At 38.5% G+C, this 23,527-nt stretch overlaps 1 long non-coding RNA gene across 3 annotated transcripts; it reads right to left on the bottom strand.

Moving 5' to 3' along the window:
• Positions 1–342: 342 nt before the first annotated feature.
• On the bottom strand, positions 343–20,915 carry LOC310893067. Of its 3 annotated transcripts, none has more exons than XR_014578681.1 (5): positions 17,622–20,915; positions 15,662–15,776; positions 9,719–9,812; positions 8,249–8,345; positions 343–7,711 (listed from the first exon to the last, which is right to left on the bottom strand). It is a non-coding gene; the product is annotated as an uncharacterized lncRNA (long non-coding RNA). The 3 variants fall into 3 exon arrangements; XR_014578683.1 differs by lacking the exon at positions 17,622–20,915 and having other exon boundaries at positions 343–6,725; positions 7,576–7,711; positions 15,662–16,322; XR_014578682.1 differs by lacking the exon at positions 17,622–20,915 and having other exon boundaries at positions 15,662–16,322.
• Positions 20,916–23,527: the final 2,612 nt, after the last annotated feature.

Below are 23,527 nucleotides of genomic sequence, written 5' to 3'. Positions count from 1 at the left end.
GGGTCCAGTGGCTCTGGCTGCTTCGTGAAGGCTGTCATATAGTGATTCCCCAAGGGAATAGGAGCTCCTTGCTAGAGAGAGGGGCCTAAACTAGCCACATAAAGGTATGAGGGCTCAAGACGAACTTTGGAGACATTGAAATTTGAAGTTACTGCTGATGTCCTTGTCAGTGACACCCAGCCCCTAGGAAGAAGCAGATTTTTATTCTAAAGCAGGAAGATTTATTTTAAGATTATGTAAGTAAAGCAACTACTCAAAAGCTGCTATTGCTTTTTCTCACTTCATTCACGTTTATATATATATACACATGTATATAAATATATATATTTGTTGTGTTACAAAACTTGTTTTGCAGTTACTCTTAGCAGTGTCAGTAGCTGGGAAACGTCCCTTTTAGATTTTGTGGCTGCTTGGTTACCGCAGCCTCTTGATATCCAAATAGCCTTGCTCTGTCAGGGCTGTGAGATGGGGAGAGATAAACACACAGAGCAGTTGTGGCTTCCTGCCACCAGCCCCGCTCAGCGAGCAGGAAAGCAAGAGCAGATGAACTGCTGCTGCAGCGGCGGTGGGAAGCTGCGGCCTCGCAGCCATGGGGCAACCGAAAAACACAAAATGGCTGTCCCGAGAGAAGGATAAGTAGCCCCCGGCGCTGTGCCTGGTTGTAGGCCCACCTCTCTGGTGCAAGAGTTTTGAGGCAGCCATCACTCTGCCAGGGAAGTAGTTTGTGTAGAGGCATATCGAAAATAAGTACCAGTTTTAAGGTAAAGCAGTTGGCTACTATATGCGAAGCTTACTGTGGCGGTAGCCAAATTAAAAATGATGCAATAGAGCCATTTGTTAGTTGCGACTAAGTGTTGCCTCAAAGTAAGTGTCAGGTGTTGAGTTTTGTCACTTGATCACACTTCTGTTGTTTATTCAGTTTTGGAAACTGTGGCTAGACAGGAATATAAAGAAAACTAGCTGATGGGAGAGAAAATAAGAGAAATGAAACAAAAACAACAAAGTTGAAATTAGAGAAGCACCAGCAGTGCAAAAGAAGCAGGATCACGAACATGAACAGCTCTTGAGCAAATCAACTTTTCCCTTCCCTTCAGTGAAGTGTGGAGCAGGCAGCTTCCCTACCAGGAGCTGCAGGGCTTGTTTCTGATATAGTAGGGCTTTGTAACACGAGCTTAATCAGACACGATTTTGCAGAGGGAGGGAAATAACATCATCTGTTAGCTGTTGTTTTTTAACGTTTGGTGAGGTTACATGTGGTGCAATTAGCTGGTGCTGACAGTCGTTAAGCACAACTTTGTTTCATGTTAGAAGAAAGTTACACAATGTTGTGGGTGGCAGAATATTTTGGGAGGTACAACTTTGCTGCGGACTGTGTTTGCATCACTTCCTGAAATAGAGATTGGCTGATATGATAGATTTTTATTTTTATTCTGCTTTTCTCTTGAACCATGTTACACTTGCATGCAGCTTGTGGAGCTAGGTTTTTAGATGATCATAAATGCTCAAACCAACGTGCATTGTATTTTTATCTAAATTCTCCCTGACCTTTCTTTTTTTTCTGTTTCTCTGGTGTCTCAAAGTAGAAACTCTACTAAAGAAGTGAATAAAAAGGGTATGGTTTTACTGAATTATAATGGTATTTCTTGCAATATTTATCATCATTTAATTCACTTTACTTTGGGCTGTCCTCAGCTTGGGTTTTTTAATGTGCTGCAGATTTCTGAGCTGACAGTGGGTAACTGCGAGGAGCCAAGAGCTGGTCAGGATGCAACTGGAGTTTTAACTCACAGGAAAGTGTAGGAGGCAGTGAGAATTTAAGTTTCGTGAGTAGGAGAATTTAAGTTTGTTTTTGTTTTTGTTTATTTTTTCCATGGGAAAAATATACATCTTTTCAGTCCCTTGTGCATTGGAGAGATGTGAAAGAAGGGAGGTCTGGCAATTTCCTGCATTGTACTCCAGCAAACCCATGACAGCAACTGTCAACGTCCTACCCTTTAGTCTACTACTTACCACGGACTGAGTATTTTTGCTGAAGTGATTAGCAGAAATTGATTTAATTATGATATATTACACAGTTTCAATCTCTACCAGGACTGGAGGGGAATACAACTCTGTGAGATGGTGTTTTGGCTTGTCTGGTGTTTCTGCATGACGTTATTTAATCAAAACCCATGTGTTGCACTGAATCAGTCTTCATTATGCTTTTACAATTAATGAGGACATGGGAACAAGTTTAGCTTTGAGAACTAAAATATATTCTTTCTTGCACTAACCTATTAATGATTGACAATGAAGGATATGAGATGTAGACATGGTGCATCACTCAAAAATGACTGCTTGTCAGATGAATTGTGTAAGAGTCCTTACTGTAATGAAAATACTAATGTGTTTTTTTCTGTAGTGATTTAAATTACTTCATTTTATTTCTTATTTTCAAGTCATGTGTAGCTAATGAAGTATCTCAGTATCCTATTTCCAACAGTGGTTGCTTGAGACAAAAAAAAAAAAAAGGGGGGGGAGGGGGGTGAAGAAGAAGCACATGAACCATTACACTTCTTTCTTTCTTTCTTTCTTTTCTCACTTATCCAGTGAAAAGCTAGCAATTAGCTCTTCCTTCAGTAGAAACTGCACGTGGATTATCCTGTTTAGTAGGCAGCTTTGGATCACCACTCCCTGAATTCATGACACCTCTTTTAAATTTATTTGTACTTTGAATTATAATTTCTACAGTTCAATTACTTTACATAAAGTGAAACAAGAAAAAAATTATTTTGTTTTCAGTTTGCTGTCTACCAGTTTCATTGGGTGTCCGTTATTGCACTAAATAAATTTCTTCTCCTATGAAGAAAGGCTGAGAGAGCTGGGGCTGTTCAGCCTAAAGAAGAGAAGGCTCTGGGGGCACCTCATAGCAACATTCCAGTACTTAAAGGGGACTTATAAAAAAGTTGGAGAGAGACTCTTTGCTCAATTGGATAATGACAGGATGAAGGGGAATGGTTTTAAACTAAAAGAGGGGAGATTAGAGATTAGGAGGAAATTCTTCCCTCAGAAGGTGGTGAGGCACTGGAACAGGTTGCCCAGAGAGGTTGTGGATGTCCCATCCCTGGAGGCATTCAAGACCAGGTTGGATGAGGCCCTGGGCAACCTGATCTAGTGTGTGGCATCCCTGCCTATGGCAGGGGGTTTGGAACTACGTGATCTTTAAGATTCCCTCCAACCCAAGTCATTCTATGATTCTATGAAATAATGAATCATTATTCTGTTCTTGATCCCAACCATGTTCTTGCAGGTCCCTAGCATGTCTTCTTCACGTGTATCTTTCTCAAGGTGAAAATTTTGATCCATAAAGTGTTCTCAAATGGTCACATGTCTTGCTCATCTCTAAGATGCTCATCTCTACCACTGCTTTCCAAAACTGATCACAGTATTCAGATGTGGATCACAGTGGCACAGTCATCTTGTGATTTTATTTTATTTTTTATTATTTGTCTTTCAGTCATTGCTGACCATTGCTGTTCTATGGGGGATTTCAAGATGAATGTCTGATAAGTATTTTTTAGATTACCTCTACAGATATGTCCATCTCCCTGTGTCCTGAAGTGGAAGCCTATGTTCCAGACATGTTTCGTTTTGTTTTGTTTATCGCGCTCCGATGGCTAGATCCCTAATCTTATATTGTCTGCTCTGAAATCAGTATGTATTCAGAGAATGGAATAGTGATCTTCAGTTTAGTAAACAGTGGGTTATTAGAGATCTTTTGGACAGCAGAAAACAGGTTTGCATTAAAAGTTAACCTTCTTTAAGTACTGTGCTGCTCTGCTCAATAATGTGTAATTTCCACAAAGACTATGAGACACTGGAAAAAATGGCCATTAAGCTTCATCTATGATTAAAATTATAACCTTAAACTTAATTGTTATGGTCTCTTATATCAATCTTGAGGGTGCAATATTGAATTACTTTAACAACATGAAAATACCATATATATAACAAGGCATACTGCTTTTTCCTTCTTGATGGTGGTCCTCTTTGATCCCTACTTAACTTACTGCTTATAAAAAGAAACTCTAAAAGAACAGCACCTGGGAAGGTCAAAGAATGAATCTTTGAAGACTCTTGTTCAAATATGCCAACAAGAATTGGAGGAAAGTTACTGAAGTACTAGCAGAAAGATTTGTTAAAGGGAACCAAAGCTTGCTGTGGCCATATAAGGTCTTTGGAAAAGACATTATTTTTCTTTTTCAGTATTAATTATATCTGAAAGATCCTGTTTCCCTTCTTCTCCTGCCCGTCTTCTACAGATTAGATGGCTATCTGTTTACACTGAAAAGGGTTTCTGCCCCTACCTCAGCTCTCTGTCTCTTCTGCATAATAACAGCTGCTAAAGAAAAAATACTTCTTGGTGCTCTGTTCAGTCATCATTGATGGAATCTGTCTTGTTCCAATTAAAGTGATAAATCCTGGGGAGGTGGCAAATTTCCCATGCTTTAATAGAGTCTCACTTGAGACAGTTGTGTTCAGTTTGTTGTGCTGTGCAGAGGCTTGTTACTCAATACCTCTCAGTTTAAATGAAAGCTGCTTTTGTCTGGGAGCAGGAGCTGGAATGCTAACACACACAGTACCCATGCAGCATGCAGCTTCCTTGGCTTGTGTGTGGTTAGGTGCTGGTCTGCTCAGCCAAAGATTTTGATCTGCTTTAAATCAAGATCTGTTGAAATAAGCACACCTCTCTCAGGCACTTCATCACTCCCTGATTTCTAAGCAAAATCCTTATCAACCTGTTATTTCTCCTTTATAAATACAGTGTCTATTTCCAATGAGGGATAAAACATTCTTTTTGGCATCCCAGGACCATACATTGTCCCAGCTTTGTCCAGAATGGTACAAGCTCCATTTGCAAAGTATTCTCTGGAATAAAGAAACAAAAATCTGGAAATACTGAATGTTGTCGTTGCATATTAGTGGATGCAAACATTTTATGTTATTAGAAATAATCTTTTGGTTCTGGTCTTTTATTTTTTATTTTCAAAGGTCTTATTTTCATAAAAATACAGATATACTTTCTTTTCATCAAAAGATTCGTTTTGACAAGCATGCTTTTTCACTTAGAAATACCCAAATTCTGTTTAGAGCTTTGGGGATGTTAGTTCAAACTTTTGTTATCCTTGTTTTGCTACTACTGAGAAAATGAAGAACAGGAGATAAAATAGTGCTTTGTCTCCTTTTCTAAACAGCTTTTTAGGGTTTTGCACTTTGTGCAAAGAAAGAAAAATAAATAAAACAAAATAGTGTTCTACCTACTTTCTTTCTTTCTTTCCTTCCTTCCTTCCTTCCTTCCTTCCTCCTTTCCTTCTTTCTTTTTTCTTATGTTCCTAGCACTGAACTGTGCTTGTAAAGAATTGCATCAATATTTTGGTAATTTATTGTTTATCATAACACTTATTTGTTTGTTAAGACTTTAAAGCAGTATAAATTACTCTGAAAGACAGAGAAGCTAAAGACAACATCAAGAAACTATTATTTTTACTTTAGAATGGTATTTTAGTCTACATTTTACAAGATCCCTGTTCAAGGTCATTAATAATGTGTTGTGTTTTTTAAGAATACTCTATGCTTCTTGTAAAACCAATAAAATATGACATGGTAATCATGAAGATAGTAGCATTATGTATATAAGCAAGAAATAAAATTATCCCTCCCAAATTTGTTCACTGAGATTTAACATAAAAGATTGAACATTCTACATTGCATCTTGCTCCATACCTCAGTCATAGTGAAAACCCATCAGTGAATGCAAGTAATTATTCATTGGTTTCATTGGGCTGCAGCTGAGATTTAAATTATTATATTTTTTTGGGGAAAAAAAAAAGTTAAGTACAAAATGTATTGAAAAGCTATGTACAGTTTTCACATTTCCAACAGCTTGCTCAGTTAGAACAAAAGACCTAAGATCTGTATTTACCTTTATCTTTGAACTGAGTCTACTGTACCAAGGGTGACTTACATTTTTAAAAACTTAAAAGCAAGAATTTTTTCTATTGTCTTCATTTGTTAACACATCTGTGGGCTACTGTTTGAGCACACAAAAGCATGACATGAAGTTAATTTTGATTTCTGAATGCTTTTATATTTCTACATCCAAAGGACTTGTTGGTAATGAAGTACTTTAAGTATTTGGAAAAATACTACAATGGGGTTAACTGTTCAACAAGTGTAGAGGTCATGATGGGAGCAGCCTTCTGCTTCTGCAGTTGCGGAGTTCACTATTTTGTGAAAAGAGGAAAAGTATGAGGCAATAGATACTCAAAAAAGCAGATTTCACCATCCTCAAAGGGTGATAGGTAAAGCCACAGGGAAACAAATAGGCTGGGAGAACAGAGGCTGGATAAGCAAGCCGCTACTGGGGAAGGTTCTGCTACCCATCCAGATGCAGAAGACGGCAGCTAAAAAAACCACCATAGCTGCAACAGTAAAAGTAACACACTGTTACGGAGGAGAAAAGCAGAAAGGCTGTGACTGTAAGGAGTAACAGGAAATCCTTCTGTAATTGCACTACTGGTAAGAGGAAGGCTGAGAAAGCTTTGGTCTGCTGCTCTGAGGGGAGGAAAGATATAAACAGAAGATGCTGAGAAGGCCAAAGTGTTTAATGCCTTTTTGCAGCCGAACTCTCCTCAAAGGATGTCTGCTACCAGATGGCTCACACGAGTCACACAAGTGACAAAGGGCTGGAGGAAAGAAAACACAAGCACTTAAGTTTTAAGATTCCCAAATCTGCTAGTGAGAATGCAGCCTGATAAAATTCGTCCTGAAGCATTAGACAGACTAAGCCGAGATCTGCTGTGGGGGATTAACCTCATGTGAATGTAGCCGACTGAAAGTCAGGCACCCAGTGGAAACCATTAATCTGCTTTAGGGTGGGATGAGTGGCTTTCTCCATTTAAACCCACCCTTAAGAAGCATCAGGGCCAGGAGGGCACCCCCAGCCGTGTCCCTGTCCCTTGACTCCGGGCTCCCGCACGTGCCCCAGGCCCAGGACCCCGCATCAGCCCCAGGCCTGTCGGCCCCGGCCTCAGCCAGGCTGCAGCAGGGCTGGGCTCCAGCTCCCCACAGCCCTGCTCTGCGGGAATACTTAAACTGAAAAATATATTACCAGGTTGTCCCCCTCCCTTTTTAGTAAATATTAGCTAAACAGGGAAGGGAAATATCCACCGACCCCTGTAACAATGAAGATTAAATCTTTTCCCTTGCCTGCTACAAAGTGTGGAAGAACCATCTGAAATATCTGCGTCTGGCACCTGTTCCCTCCACATCCTGACCTCCGTGCAAAATGACTTTGTTTTCCGAGTGTGTCATTGAAATGAAGGTATTCACTCCACGCATATCTGCAATACTTGCTCACCCCTTAGAAACTGCAAGTATTCTGCACCTGGCAGGTTGCATAATCTGGCCCGATGAAAGAGAAATATGGTCTATAGGTCCTTAACATAGCCCTTTGATCTCTCTTCTTGCCAGCAGCCTGTCTCTCTGCAGTTTCCTTTTACAGGGTGATTTGGAGGTTCCTTTTGAGTAGCTTACATTTTATCTCTTGTCGGACATGAAATAACTCCACAGGCTGTACTGGCGGGAACATGTTGTTCTGCTGTCACAGGCACAGCTGCCTGGGCAGAGGAGACTATTAACAATAAGGCGTCCAGATAAAATGAGCAGATACCTGCAAAAAAAATTGCTATCTCATTAGAGATATCCTATCTTGCAACATAGTGCTTTTGAGATCCCGTTTGGCTAGCGAAATATGAAATAAAAAGGAAAGACATGCAGATGGTCTATTTTAATCAGTTTAATTAAAAAGGAAGGCTAGTACCTACTTTTACTTCCTTTCATTTTAATCAAGCAAAAAAATGTAATATGTGTACCACAGGCAGCCAAAATAGTAGGAAAAAACTGCTGCACAGTTTTATCAGCTTAATCTTTTTCTCCTGCATGTCATTTGGCATTTGCTCTCAGAACTCATATGGACAAAATCCTTAGAAAAATATTCAAAGGGAACACTGCCAAATTTGGTGGCTATGTCCTAGTTAAACTCTCTTTCCTCTTTTAGCTTTGTACTGCAAATGGAAGTCACCCAAACAAGAATGTCCATCTGCAGAAAGGTTGATTACAGAGGTGCCTGACTGGTACATCAAACGGACAGGGATCTGTGATTTATTTATTTTTAATTGGAAAAGTACCAACCCCTTATGAAACGTACCTCTTGTCCAGCAGATGTAACTGCAGTGGTGGCAGTAGAAGAGTCAGTACCATCTCAGTCCCATTACCCCTGAGTCAGGACGGGAGCCACTCTTGCCCTGAAAAGAAGTCAAAAAAGTTAGTGTTTTATTAATTTTTCTTCAACTATTATTAAAAGTTATTGAATACCGAAAGGCCTGTTTATTTAGGTAAATCTGGATCACAAGTGGAGAGTAATGGGATAGTCTATTTGCCTTTGAAAATGCCTGCGGTATGATGGCTAGAAAACTCTGAGAGATGGAGAGAGAGTACATGAGACAACATGTGTATATCATGTCTTGGTTTATTCAGTAAGAGAAAGGGTGAATCTGCTGTGGTAATTGGATAGTGCTCCTATTACTAGTGGTTGTTCCAGGAAAAATGGTAAGCTAACTGCATAGGCTTTCATCCTTTGCAATGCCTCTTGTTCCTGTCTTTTTAGTTATCATCTTTTTTTCTTTTTTCTTTTCTTTTTTTTTTATCATTTTTTTTTTATCATTTCCTTGTGTGTCGCCATATTTTGCTTGTATTTTTTCCTTTGTCTTCGTCCATTTATTTTCTGAGATTTACTCTGTGTATTGATAGCCTTGAGTATCAAAAGGCAGAGGTCCAGCAGTTGAAAGCTGTAGGCTCTTCATAGAATAAAAACCCTTTGAGCAGTTCTGGACGGAAATGCATTAGCAGAGTTATATGGGCAGGTTTATCTATCTGAAATCAGTCTTGGTGAAAAAGGCAGTACAGAAGCACAGATTACAAAATAGTTTTGGTGTGCAAAATGTCATTGTCTAGTGCTTCTCTGTCTGCCCTGATTTCAGGCTATTGATGCTCTTAACTCTTTCATATGGGGTGTTATGTTCCCTCCCATTGCTGCATTTGTATTTGAGTGGCTAGCCCAGTTTTGCTCAGAACTGTTGGTTTGCTTTACAGAATAGTCTGGGAAATGTTTAGCCAGAAGGCACATCTTTTCAAGCTCATTATTTACTCACATTTACAAAATTTCCTACAAAATGTCTACATTTGTGTTAAAGTAACTTTAGAAAACTATTCCAAAATATTGCATAAATTCTGTGTCTAGAATGAAGCATTCAAGTCCTTGCAAAGTTAACCTTTCTCCTTTTTGACTCCCATGCAATTTTGAAATGTTTTCTTATTTACTACAGTTGAGGACCTTATATGGTCAAACCAAATTTGTTCACAACTTCAGCAATATGATTTAATTTTTGAAGTCAAATTATAACTTTATAGAAGAGGCTAATGAAGAACAAATTCATGGAAGTCAGCAAAGAAGATGAAATTTTCTTTGAAACATTCTGCAGTGCTTTTGTAATATGAACTCTGAACAGTCTGGATTTGCAGACCACTGGATGTCACTTTTGCTTTACGCTTATAGAACAAAACCTTGAATTAGAAGGCCTTTAGCTTTTTACGTGGAGACATATTTCTGATGCAGTACCTGTGGTGGAAGAGGATGTCACCTGGTGTCTTCTACTTCTCTACTTCCAGACAAATCTCCCAGATGATTACCCTTTCCTCTGTGTCATATCATGCTAAATGAGGACAATAGAAGTAAAACAACTTGTAAGAAAGATATAATCTAAAAGCAGTGAAGGTTCTGTGAGAGACACTAATCGAGGTCCCTTTCTCTGCGGTATACAGTGAAGAATGGTATGTACATGACTTCTTTGATCACAGTAGAGGTGACTGTAGTCCTCCCCCTAGGCTCAGGTAGGAAGCAGTACAGAAACACAACCTGAAATATCTTTTTAAGGTCCCTAATGATGCACGATGATGGATTCTTCAATTACTTTGCTGTATTTGCATTATATTATTAAAAGACCATCCTAGGGGAAAGCACAAAAGACACTGTTGATGGTGAATTCTTCAATGGCTGAAAAAGAACACTAGAAAGCAATTATTACTTTAAAAAATATTGTATCATGAAACCCCTTGCATGGATATTCATTTTTCTGACAAGACTCTTGCCCCTGTATCTCCCAGAAAGAAGAATTTTAATGTTAAATTTCTGTAGTCAACTATTGAGGTGGAAACAGCTTGGAACAAGAAACCAATTGAAGTCTGCTTCTAAAAACACTGAACATATGTTCATGTGTGTTTATGAAATTTAACAGAGAAAAATTGGTATGATGTGGTATTTTCAAAATGAACTGCACTTGCAAAAACACCATGTTTAAAAATGACATAAGGTTTCATAGATGTTCTAGTACCACTGCAGGACTCAGTTGCCATAGGAACAGCTTTGAGGTGCCAATTATTTTTCTAACATCAGGACTTTACCATCTATTTCCTCCTGCAAACATCATTCTCAGTAGCAGTCAAGAAAGAAAGGTATGAAGCAAGCTACAAAAAATGGTAAAACTATGAACCAGGAACACACAAAACATCTACTCATAGGGTGGACAGAATGACCAAGGAGGGCAATTTTTTTTTTTAATGCAATGACATGAAACAATAGTACCACAATGAACCATTGCTGCAGTTTTAAGACCAAATGCTAAAATATGAGGTATGTGATATGTTTTTTAAGCTATATACAGCACTTGACATAAAAATAGATTGAAAGCAATACCCATGAGATACGATACAGCACTGCAGATTCAGAAAATCTTTTCAAGATCGGTAAACAAAAAAGGAAATAAGTGATGCCATTTTTAGTCTTCTTCAGTTTCTATGGATACTGAAAGCCAAGCTTAGAAACTGAATGATGCATGTTAAATATGGTAAATGAATAAATTTGTAAATAACAGTTTATTCCTGAATGTTATCCTAACTCCCTGTGCTTGAGTTTCCCATACACGAGCTAAAGATGAAGTAGAGTATAATTACCTGTTAATTGCTTTTCAGAAAACAGATTGCAGGAAGAAATTTACAGCATTAGGCATGAAAACATTGGTTTATAGTTAAACTGAAAAGTACAATAATACACATAAGAATCAGCTGTTGAGGCTCAGTTCAGTTACCCAAATATAGGCATCTTGCATAACTTCAAATGAAGCAAAGGTCACCCATCCTCGTCTCTACCTGCCAAGTGTGTAGGACTCCCACAGAGTCTGTGTTATTGGTCTCTGATGGGCAGCTTAGATACCCCAGAGCTTCTCAAATACCATCAGGTACCTAAGTTAAGCAATCGAATCACTCTCTTAGTGACTGAAATAGCCTTCAGGCTACTCAAAGGACAACTAAACAAATTCTGGGGTTGTGCTCAGGCAGCAAACAATGAACTGAAGGAGTTATACTGGGGTATGCTAATTGTATAGAGGAATTAGCAGACAATGAATGGAGAAGTTCATCTGGGAAGGGGAGATGAGAAAAAACTTTGGGAAATGATGCAGTGAACACAAAAAAAAAGAGACAGGTTTTGTGTTCAGATAAGATCAAGACTACTGATGTAACTTGCTTGTTTCTTGACGTATCAGATCATACTGGTACAACTTACATTTGAATGATTATCTGGCACAGAATACTGGAAATGATTCAGTATTTAAGTACTGTAACAGGCTAAGCTCCTTTTTCCTCACAGTCCATGTACCTTGGCTCTGTGAGTATCCTCATTTAAACACAGGCTTTGTTTTTTTAAGGTGCTGTGCAAGCCATGCTGAGATTTTGTTAAAAGTATGCATTTTTTCATTCACAGGAGAACGTACAATTTCTTTACTGACAAACATATAAATATATATTGTTGAAACTGAGGCAATTTGATCTCTTCAGGGTTGACACTACTCTACTGCTGCTGTTCTCCCTGTGAGGCCACCGTTCAGTTGTTGCTTCACAGAGACGTCCTCTTCCTCAGCTCCATCCTCTGGCTTGCACATGCTTGCCTGGAAGGGCCTCACCTCTGCTGGCCTTTTGGCTTCATCAGTCCTACCATCTAGTGCTGAAATGGCAAACACACCAGCATCGCAGCCACACCTATGGGTTTCTTCCAGTTACTACCTGTTTATCCCCAGATAAGATGTTTCTCTTCTTCATTATCCCAAAGTTTCTCTTTTAGATCACACCCATAAGAGGAAATCCAGAGAAGAATTTGCTTGACCTGAAATTATGAACTGTCAACAACATACACTTGAGGAAAAGTCTCAAATGTCCAGCATTCCTCTGGGTCTCCTCTTTTTGTGGTCTCTACCTTCCTGAAATTTTGGCACAAATCCAGCAACTCATTGATGTATTAAATTAAGATGATATAAATGGCACTAAATCTGTCTCCCTTTTTGCATGTAAAAATAGGAGAGCACTTTGTGTCAGATGAATTAATTTAATTAAGGTATTTTGTGAACACCAAAATCACCTTCATCATCCATCAGTGTAAATAATAAATGAGGAACGATTAATGTCTTGCCAAGTGAAGGTATTGTGAGAGTCTGAAATATAACAGGGTCCAAACACAGTGCATCACATTTGTTCAGTTTGTCAGATTATTATTTCCTTTCTTTTTTTAAACCTTCTTTAGTTTGATTGTTTTCTTCTTTTGAAGCCATGTAAAACTGTCCCAGGTTCTATCTGATTTATTTTGTTTTATGCTCATCTGAGAAAAATTTTTAAGATAAACACACAGCATGTGAGGATGGATGCTAAATTTTACCAAGATTACTTCAGTCACCACAGAAGAAAAGCAAGTCTTCTTTAGAGTGTTACTGTAGAGTGTAAATTCACACAAGAGTTTTCATTTTTAAAGAAGTGATGCTGTATTTGAATCGTTCAAGGAGTTAGCCAATTGCATATACATAGCTTATACTGTCCTGTGAGCTCTCCTGTGGGCATTTAGCTGTAATAATTTGATCAGCTTTATTGCTGTAGAAGAAGAGACACTTCTGACACTTGCATTCACATGTATTTCCTCCAAAATATTCCAGAATGCTAATTAACCGCTGTAGCAGGCAAATATGATGGAGGAAAATGCAATAGATTGAAAGAAACACAAGTGTTTTGTCCAGTTGGTTTTGTTTGGGACATGTTTAAATAACGAAATGCACGTTGCAATGTGAGATATGTACAATAGCTTGACAGAAGTTTTATATCTGGAATTAAACTTCTCCCAAGCTACAATGAAAAGCCCCAAACAAATCTCTTAAAAGCTCTTTTTGCACTTCTTTGCATCAACATACATTTTCAGGACTGCGTCTAAGACAGCCATTGTATTAACATTTTTGCCAGTATTTACTGTGTGAATTAACTAATTCTATCACGTGGTGCGAACTACAGTGCTCTGTTTTTTAAACTTTATTATTATTATTATTTTCCAAGAGTATAATTATGCTGGCCTCCAAAAAGGGATTGGGCAATTTTCCTTGTTTAAAGGGTATGACGAAATGTTGGAAGTATTTGAAGCCCAAGGAGCTTCTGAAAAGATTTATAGAACTTACTGCTATAACTGTCTAGGCCTGGAGAGCTGCCATTTGGAAGGGCCCTGCTAAGACTTTGAACTTAATTTGTCAGCATCACGTCTTTAAAATGCAATCTGCAGCACTTCAGCTGTCTCCCCAAAACTACAGAACCATTACCCTGGTAAACTGAGGCATATCTGCATGAGTCCGGGATCTCACAGGAGCTGGTTACGAAGAGATTCACTTGGAAAAATAAAATCTTCATCTGCTGGAAGCATCTTCTGTCGCTCCCTCGCTGCGTGCTATTGGCACACGGCAGTCAGAGAGCAGGGGCTTTGTGGTTCCTTTATGCCCCAATAATCCTGGCTACTCAAATAGCCCTTTGAGACTGCTGGCATCTACACTAGCCTTTAAACCCTGCTATACACTGGCCCTGACAGGCTTCCAACCAGGAGAAAATAAAGTTGGCTCAATGCCGTGTTTGCACAGCCTGGGTGCTGCACTGAACACTCTCGTCCTCACTCTGATGATCCCAGCTTGCATTTGTATTGAGGTTTTTGCAGAAATGGCAAGGCTGTATTTTTAGGTAGTGCGTTCGTAGTATTTTCCTCCTGCTCCGATTGAAAGCCAAATGGCTGGGAGGCTAGCATCTGTGAAATGTTGCATATTAGTAGGTGGTACATAGGCTATAGTATCACTGATGTAATTTCCAAATTCAAAAGGCTGTTGCATATTAAGAAGTTACTAATATTCGTGCTGTCAAGGGGCAACTGAATTTCTTTGGCTGGAAGGGCACTACTGGTCAGCTGTCACTGAAGCGACACATGGCTTTTTAAGACAGAAATCCTTGGCTAACGTATTTGCTTGTTTTGTCAGGAAGCATGCCTGCACGCTGTGCCTTCTACAGACCTGTATGTATTTTCCAGCACAATAAGAAGGGCTTCTAAGACAACCTTAAGACTTTGACATTGACAGCTTAAGCCATCAACTGTAGACTGATGCATGGTCTAAAATAACTATCATAGGTATGTCACAGGCTAAATATCTGGAGTCTGTTTCTGTCTTAGTGAAAACAAAATCTATTCTGGATGTGAGTTGCTGAATTTTTAGCCGAAAGTAAAAGCTCTAACCAAGCTTAATTTAAATGCCTCTGGGTATTGACTTAAGTCATTTAACATTAGGATAGAAATGAATGCCATACATATTTGTAGGTTGAGATTTCTCTCATTTGATTTTTAACACAGTATTTAAGGTCTTCTCCAAGAAATACTGATTGAGTGAATTCCTGGTCCCAATTAACTTAATGGCAAAGCTCCCAGTGATGTTTGTGGGGCTGAGATTTAACTCATAGCATGAAAGTTGAGAGTAACTCTTTAACTCATTGTATAGAAACCTGAGATCTAGTAGGAAGGGCCTATATTAAATAGATAATAAGTTTATTTCTAGCCTGTATGCCAACAAGCAAGCAATAACATGTTTATATCACTTGCAATGACACAAGGAAAGCTACTACTCCTTGCAAGTAATACAAGATGCAGCAAATATTTGTCCCACCCATTTTTTTCTATATTTGGAAAGATAGTCTATATTCTGAAGTATTTAATTTACTTCCTGACTCAAGATAATAGTCACTGCTCATAAGAAAAAGAAATCCCTTGATTATGTCGTTAGATAAGGCAATTCATATTTAATGTGAATAATTTTAAAACACACAAAATAAGTAGGAATTTCTATATATACATATACTATTTTGAAAAGAATCATCTGTATTCATGAATACTTTTCTGATTACTGTGTGAATGTAAATTCTAGAATAATTCATCTGTTTCAGATAATAATGAAATGAAACATAAAACAAGTAGATTTCTAAGCAGTTTTAAAATCAACTATATAAATCTTGGGAGACACTTCATTATCTTTCTGAATATTACATGTGCCTTTGTCATAGCATAAATAAATAAATAAATCATTTTAAGAGCTTTTCACATATTACCAGTGCAATAAACAGCATGAAAGTAGATAGTCAGCCACCTGCAGGGACTTACACACTAAATTACCTGCTCTGACCTTGGAGAGAAGAGCACATGTTGCAGGAAGGCAGAGCTTGGAGGCAGCACAGACAGGCGAGTTGTGTGCATCTGATTTGCTGGCTCGGTGTCCTGGTAAGTGAGTCTGTTAATAAAGAGACAGCTCAATTTTAGAAACAGGGAGTCCTCCTGTGCTGATGTGCCGCACACAGTACATGAAGCAGGGTGGTCAGAGGAATGTTTCCAGTGTCAATTTGTTTCTTCATCAGATGAGTTTGGCAAGAGGAGCTTGTGGACACAGAGAACAGAAGGGCTGCCTAATTATTATATATCTATATATATGCATATAGATATATATATGTACTCTGAAGGTAAGAAAAGTGATGTTCTTCAGAGGCATTTCCATCCAGGAAGCATCAGTCCCCGGAAAAGGGGCTCCGAGGAAGAGCTGGGCTGCCTACATTTTAAGTAAGACATGGTCTCATCTCACTTGAACATTTTCCTCCCCAGTGTGGTGCTGTTCCTATGTATGTCCTGCTTTTCATGGGAGAAGCCTCTCTCGGTCACCGTGTTTCATTTCCTGGGCCCAGCTGCTGAAGGGCAGCCTCTTGCAGATGTCAGAGCCAGTTGGACCTGCTGGGGAGATGCTGCTGAGCACTGGAGGAAGCAGGGCTGTGGGTGGGAGGATGTTGAAATCCCACCTGGAGAGGGAAGGTGGCCTGCAGCCCACCACCAAACGAGCGGATGGGGGAAAGGCTGGTGAGGCGATTTCCAAGGAAAGGAGCTTTTCAAGTAGCACATCACTTTTTTTTTTTAATCTGCATATTAAAATTAACCATGGAAATATGAGTTATGTAAAAACTTACTCTGACTTTCATCCTTGAATGAAAATGGAAATTTGAGTTTAATTGCTGTTTAAATGTCTGGAATGAAATGGCTACCGAAGGTGTTCAAAGATCCATGGTCAAGACATTTAAAAAGCTTTGAGTAGGAGCTTTAGTTGACCCACTGAAGTTAATAGCAAGATTTCCATTTGCATCAGTGAAAAATACAGTCTTTGCCCAATTTACCACACAATTTCCTGGTATAGGGCTGGACCAAGAACTGGGCTAGGGCTACTCAGTGCAAACCATAGCAGATTTGTATTCAGCGGCTCTCGATCTTTCAGAGCAACAGATAAAAATTTACCAGGGCTAAGCCAGCTAAAGAAGTTTTCCAGTCTCCTTCACACACACACACACACATCCTGCCCCTGCTTGCTCCCCCCATCTCTTAGCACTGAGCTTCATAGCACAGACTCCCACATCACACCCCTGCAAAGCCCCTTCCAAATAAAGTTGGCATACATTCAGCCCTGAATGGAAAGACAGACCACTGGTTATTGGGTATTGCTGGGGAGGGGGGGGGGGGGGGGGGGGGGTGGTGGAGGGAATAGGGAACACTTTTATTTGAAATTTTTTGTTCTCAGGAGAAGAAAAAAAAAAAAGAGAAAAAAAACAATCTCCATACTTCTTTGTCTTTTTCTAAGGCTGGGAGCCTGAAAGCTGAAAAATGTTCTTTTTGCATCCAGAGACTCCCACAGCAGGTGTGTGTGTCCTTATGTTCACTTCCAGAAGATCTCTCAGTTTGGTCTCCACCTCATCATTAACCAGTGACTTCTAATTGTCCTGTGCTCCTTTGACCTCCAGGCTCATGAACCGGGTGAACCAGCAATTTAATTTCAAGATGGAGCCTCCTATTGCTCAGAGAGGATTGTTCAGAAAACAACTTATGCTGCGCTGCTTTTTTGTTTTGTTTTCCCATAACTTCCTATTAAGGAAGAGCTTATGTTACCTTGCTCCTCAGTCACACACACACGTAAGGCTGTATTACTATCTTTAGAACATTTCCTATCAGCTACATGTTGCTTTAATGACACATGTAATTGCTCTCAGTCGGAATCATCAAACATTACAGTCTAAGAACTATTACAAATTCATTTGTTACTCACATGAATTCAGAGAAGCAAGGTATGTACGCTGGGTTTCAGGGGTGCTGTGAATATAAGTGTTGCCCTTGGGGTCAGGCAAGAAAGCCCCAAGTAGGATTCTGTGTGGGCCCCACACAGAGGGTGCATCGATTTTCTAGCACATCACTGGGAAGCAGTCCCAGCTGAGCTTCAAACAGTGGTCTAAGCTGTAAAAGAAAACATCTTTTACAAAAATTAATTAAATCAAACAAATCAGTTAGATAGCATCACAATGCAGAAATACCACCTTCATGTATAAGGCTATCTTCTTCAGCTTGCATTACAATAACATTTATTTCATGTGAATAGTTAGCATAGAAGAATTAAAAAAAAAAAAAGTGCCAGACTGAATTTATTATATGTAAAGCAGATAAAACCTTTATGTTAGTTTTTAAGTAAGAACATGTGATTCTAGCAATACTGTTGATGTGAACAGTCAAGGCTATGAACAACAAAGGATAGAATGAGTAAAATAGGTTTATGGCGTGAATCATGCAGCTGAGTTAACACTAAGAGGAAGCAGAGATGATATATTTATCATCGTAATGTGCTCTTCATGACTCATCTAAATGCAAAAAAATAAAGTATGTGAATGATTAGGCAATAAAGATAGGTGTTAAGGAGGGAGGGACAATGGAAAATATTACTAAGCTTATAAAAACAACTTGACTTATTCATTAATTTAAAGATAATCTGTTGCTTTTCCAATTAGCCTAAAAATAAACAGATTTTTTTCAGTATGAAAGACAATTCCAACAATTTGGATGACAGTCAAATATGTTTGAGTGACAGGCTACATAAAATGATTTAAGGCTTTATTTGGCACATACTTTTCATGTGAATCAATGTGCTTATTTTTCTTATGATTCCTCACCTCCATGCTTGTAGGGCCATAAATCCAATCTTTCATGTCTAGAAACCAGGTGAAGAGTGGCAGCCGTAATATCTAAAGCATCAAGCCAAACCTGTAGTGTAAAAGTGTACAAGATCATTTTGGGGGTTACAGTTTCTGTTGATTTGGATTTTGTTGAAACTTTATTTTATTTATAATATATGAATTGCACACTTGCAAGCAGCAATTGTATGGAAAAACTTTCTTAAGTAAAAGGTTATTTAGTACTGCCAATTCTAAATATTCATTTTTTGTTTGTAGCTGAAATTTTGGTTTTCATCTGTCACCCAGTTTCTAATTCTCTTTGGCTTTTTCATGTCTATATGTGGTAGGACAATTAAAGTGTTGCAGTCCTATGTCAGAACAACTTGCTACTGGTACTCTACATGTAGAATGGGAAATTTCCCAGTTTCTAGGAGTCAGAAAAACAGAATAATTGGCATGGCCTCCTAAGTAGTACTAGGATCTGTCTGGCCAAACGTAAGTGTCTGAAACAGGGCTATCTGCAGTTGAGCTATGCTTCCGGGCTACCCTTATAGTCAGTGGAAAGAAAGAGGGTCTTCTAAGATTCATGCTGTTTCATCCTAAGGCAGGGATCTAAAATACAGGGGATGAATCGTGTTTCTAAGCACCTATTTCTTTCCATGATCATACATCAGACCCACAGGAGACTGGCTCAGGGGCTGATGTCTGAAGTCAGGAGAGATGAATTTCACCCTGAAACTCTGATCTGAGGCTGAGTAACGAGGGAAAAGGTACAGTGGGAGGACACACTAAACACATCTTGTTGTTATAGAGCATGATATGCATGACTACATGTATCATTTGACAGGTTTACTATTTATCTTTTTCTTCCAATGTTGAAAAAACAAAGATAAAGATACCGTGAGAGAGTAGCAGGAAGCAGGTAAGTGACAGCATTGACACATGGAAATGCAAAGGAAGAGATATGTGAGAGCTGGGCTGGGACAGGGGGTGTACGGGAAGATCTTACTTGGCTGCTGTCACAGAGGGGCTGATAGATTCCTCAGCTGTAGTCCTGCCACCCCAGTGACTTCAATGGATGTGCACCGGCACAGCTGGGGGAATCGCATCACTAAGTGTGGTTAAAGCAAAGCTGAATGAATCCACACAGATAAGGTCGGAGCTTCCCTGAACCAGCCTTGCATCTCTCTTGCTTTTGGTGTTTCTCTCCTGCACATCTGTGCTTATTTCAGTAGCCTGGAAATGGCAAAACTTAAGCTTCCAGAGCCAGTGTTGTAAGAAATCCTTCCGATTTCTTCATAACCAAGAGGAACCAGAAATACCTCCAAAATACAGAAACCTGCTTTTGAGAGATTTATAAAACAATAACAGCAAGATGCATGTCTTAGAAATGTTTCTTTCGCTCTGTTAGAGATAATTGTTGTAAGGTTTCAGAATGGATTTTCTGGATACTGCTCTTTCTTGCACTTAGCTAATGACGATAGGCAGAACTGAATGAAAATGTGGTGACTTTGCTTTTTAAAATAGTCGTGGTGTTGTTCACTGGCACCCAAATAAATGTCTTCTCTGTGCATCAGCATGCATATCGATGTACGTAAGCACGAATAAAAAGTCCTTAAAGCCTAACTTCCAACTGCTTTGTAAATGCCGAGCTTTAGATATATTAAACTTATTTCATCTTGAGTTGTCATGCGTAGAAATATGATGAATTGAACAGATCACAAACGGTTTTATAATCCAGATTTTATTATCTGTGTTAGATAGAAATTTAAATTTAAAAAAAAAAAAAAAAGAGCATGGCTGTGTTCTGCAATGCTAATCATGCAGAGTAACACAAAGTCATTAGAACATTTCCATTGCATTTTCAAGGATACATAATATTTGTATCATGTACTGACTTCTGATCACCAAAGTGAAAATAGTTAAGCATTCTGGAAAAAAAAAAAAGACATGTTAATTAGGCACAGTCACATTAGCAAACCTGTAGGGAATAGGGATGAGCTAGACAGAAAGTACTTTTTATGCATCTTCTAACTGTCAGTGTTAGGAAAAGACTTGCTAATCAGTAGCATTAGCAGGAACAATAATTACTCTGTTAATTCTCTGGTCTGAGACTATGGGACAGAGTTTAGTTCTGGGCTGTGTCCCAGACATCACATGTAATCTTGTGCAGATCTTTTCCAAAGTGGCCTTTCCTTCCCAATTCCTTGATTTCTGAGAACTTGGCCTGAATTTCAGATGCAGTAGATGTATATAGACACTGTTGATGTTAATTGAAAATTACAATGCATAGCAGTCTTGAAAATAAGTTTCCAAGACATGTCAATGTGGTTAATCAGAACTTAAACACCCCAAATCTAATGACTGCTTGGAATTGCAGTCTTAGGGATGCCACCTCAGTTTCTTCTTTTGCAAAATGGACATAGCATTTTACATTAATTACTTGACAAGTCTTTCATAAAATGACTTCATCTTATATATTTTAATGTAAATACATCAGCTACAAGAATGGATGAGGAGTGACATAAACATTTTAGATAGGTAATTTCACATCGATTGCTGCATATGGAAACTTATTCCTTCCAGATTTTGGTAATGAAAACAAAGTATGTGTGAAAAATGACTGTGGGGCTCCACTAAATCATTTACACGCAGTGTTTGAATACTGTTTCCCATAAAGGAGCAGAAACACTGTCAGTCTTGTGACTATAGGACTGAGGAAGGTAAAAGATAGCATCTTTGGAATGAAACTGGAGAAATATGACTCATCCTTTTTTGTTGCTTGCCAAGCTTACCTTGACATTTATTTCTTTGCTGGAGTGCAGAACATGTTTACAGAAGTTTACTCCATGCAAATGCATCTGGATTTCCTCTGAACTGTCAGCAGCTTGCACAACCAGGAGAGAGATTCAGTTTTGCACCTCACGGCATATTCTTTGTTCGTGATGGTAAATTAAATGCTTACGTGAGTCTGATTGTTGACAGCATGCATGGGCAGCCTCATATTTTGGAAACTTCATATCCCAGTGACAACTCTGTAACCTCTCCTTGTTTTCACAGGATGAAAACAAAACTTAGATTCAAGCTGGCTCAAACCTACCTGGGTAGGAGGTTGGCATCTCAGGCCACGTATTCAAATGACAAACACTGCAGAATCGCTGGAAGGATCGTGACGGTTTAACAAGGTTTATAGGGTTTTTACGATTTAGGCCACATCTGCAGGAGAGGAGCTGAAACCATGTATTCCTGATATGTTTCAATGCAAAGCAAAATGCATTCATTTAAACAAATCATGAGTGATTTACTTTGTATGCTACTGACAAGGATTGCTCAAGCAGTTAAGGATCACCTAACTGGGGGATGGTAATTTTCTTCATACTGTTTTACTGGAGTGGATAGGGGTCTGACCAAACCAAATTTTAGCTTAGCTTTATATAGTAATTTATTGATACCAACATAACTGGCTTTAGCGTGGTTTCAGCCTTCTGAACATGTTCATAAGGACTTTCTGTTTGTAACTAGGCAAACGTAAATTTAGTTAGATTAGTGCAGGTTTTACAGTCTAGACAAACTATCTTGGTACCATACAAATCAAGGCAACTCTTTTTAGCTTCCTCAGCATTCACTACAGTTGTTGTGCAGTCCCAAAGCAGTCATCAGCATAAAACTAAGGAAAGGTCTCCATAATCTAAGGGATCTGGGCCTTTAAGATGCATTCCTGTTTAGACATTTACCAGTACTCATAGGTGTGGGGTTTTTTTTCTTCTTCATTAAGTATTTTTTGTCTTGTAATCACACCACCAAATCAAAACCTTTTATATTATTGTGTATGTTATGGAAGAAATAGGATGGGTAGTATTTTTCTCATTTAAGCAGATTTTTTTTTCTCATGGCAGAAACAATTAATTTAATAACATATTTTGCATAATAACATTTACTTATTATTATGTTATGCCAGCATCAGAGAAGTAAACCAAATTTTTCCACAAGCTGTGTATTACCTAGAGAAATTATTTACTCTTTGCTACCTCACATTTAAAAAATGAAAGAGAGGAAGAAGAAAGAAAAGTTATATTTATTATTGCAAGAACTATCTTTACTGACAGCAGCATCACAGGCATATTATATCATCATCTTTGTAATTAGTTTAAAGAAATCTGAAGCTGCTATACTATATAATTTAACTGGGCCAGATAATTCTAGCCTGGATTGTATCTCCTGTTATTTGTTGTGTTTGGTAAAGGTGATTATATATGTTTAAGTTTGTATTAAGTTTGTAAGATGTATTTTGTATACATCTGCTTGATTTTAATGTTGTATATGATTGACTACATATGTTGCTTTTTATTTAGTGCTTTTGCTGCATGGCGGTAAACAGAACTATCCAAATAAGTAAACAAATTAGCCCAGAGGGTTGTGTGGATACTTCACAGTTCTAAGGAACCCATCCTCCCAGTGCAATATGTTTTTCTATCAGTGAATAGTGGTGCCAGGCTTCTCGAGTGTGAACAGAGCCACCCTCCTGAGGAAACTTATATGCTTAATTTGAGCTAATTTTTTAATATTTGTCCAGCGTTTCAACTTTAAGAACGTTAATGGAGAGCGATAAGCAGCTATTTTAAGGCATACCATTTATTAAGTGTAGTACCAAATAGTTTTTAAGTACAGTTTGCTTCTCTTTGTTTCTATGTTAATCTTCTCCAGGAACATACAGGATAATTCAGATTTTTGTATATGAGACCCTTCTCCCACTTTTGGCCAGGTTATCAAAACAATAGTGCTGCTGGGGAACCAACCAGATTAAAGAGTAATTCACATTTACATCTTTTTGCTAGTCAGGATCAAACTTCAGCTATAAACTATGAACCTGCTCACTTTATAATAAAGTCAAAGAGGGTCGTATCTCCTCAGACCATTGCTTATAATCAACAGTTTGCCGAAGACTTTAAGTGCAATTTTCGGAATAGTATCTGACCTGAATATTCTCTGACACAGAGGTCAGAGAACTGGC

The sequence above is a fragment of the Anser anser genome, assembly GCF_964211835.1.
Source record: "Anser anser genome assembly, chromosome: 1".
In the NCBI taxonomy this organism is placed as follows: Eukaryota; Metazoa; Chordata; class Aves; order Anseriformes; family Anatidae; genus Anser; species Anser anser.
This window is presented reverse-complemented; position numbering and strand designations above follow the sequence as displayed.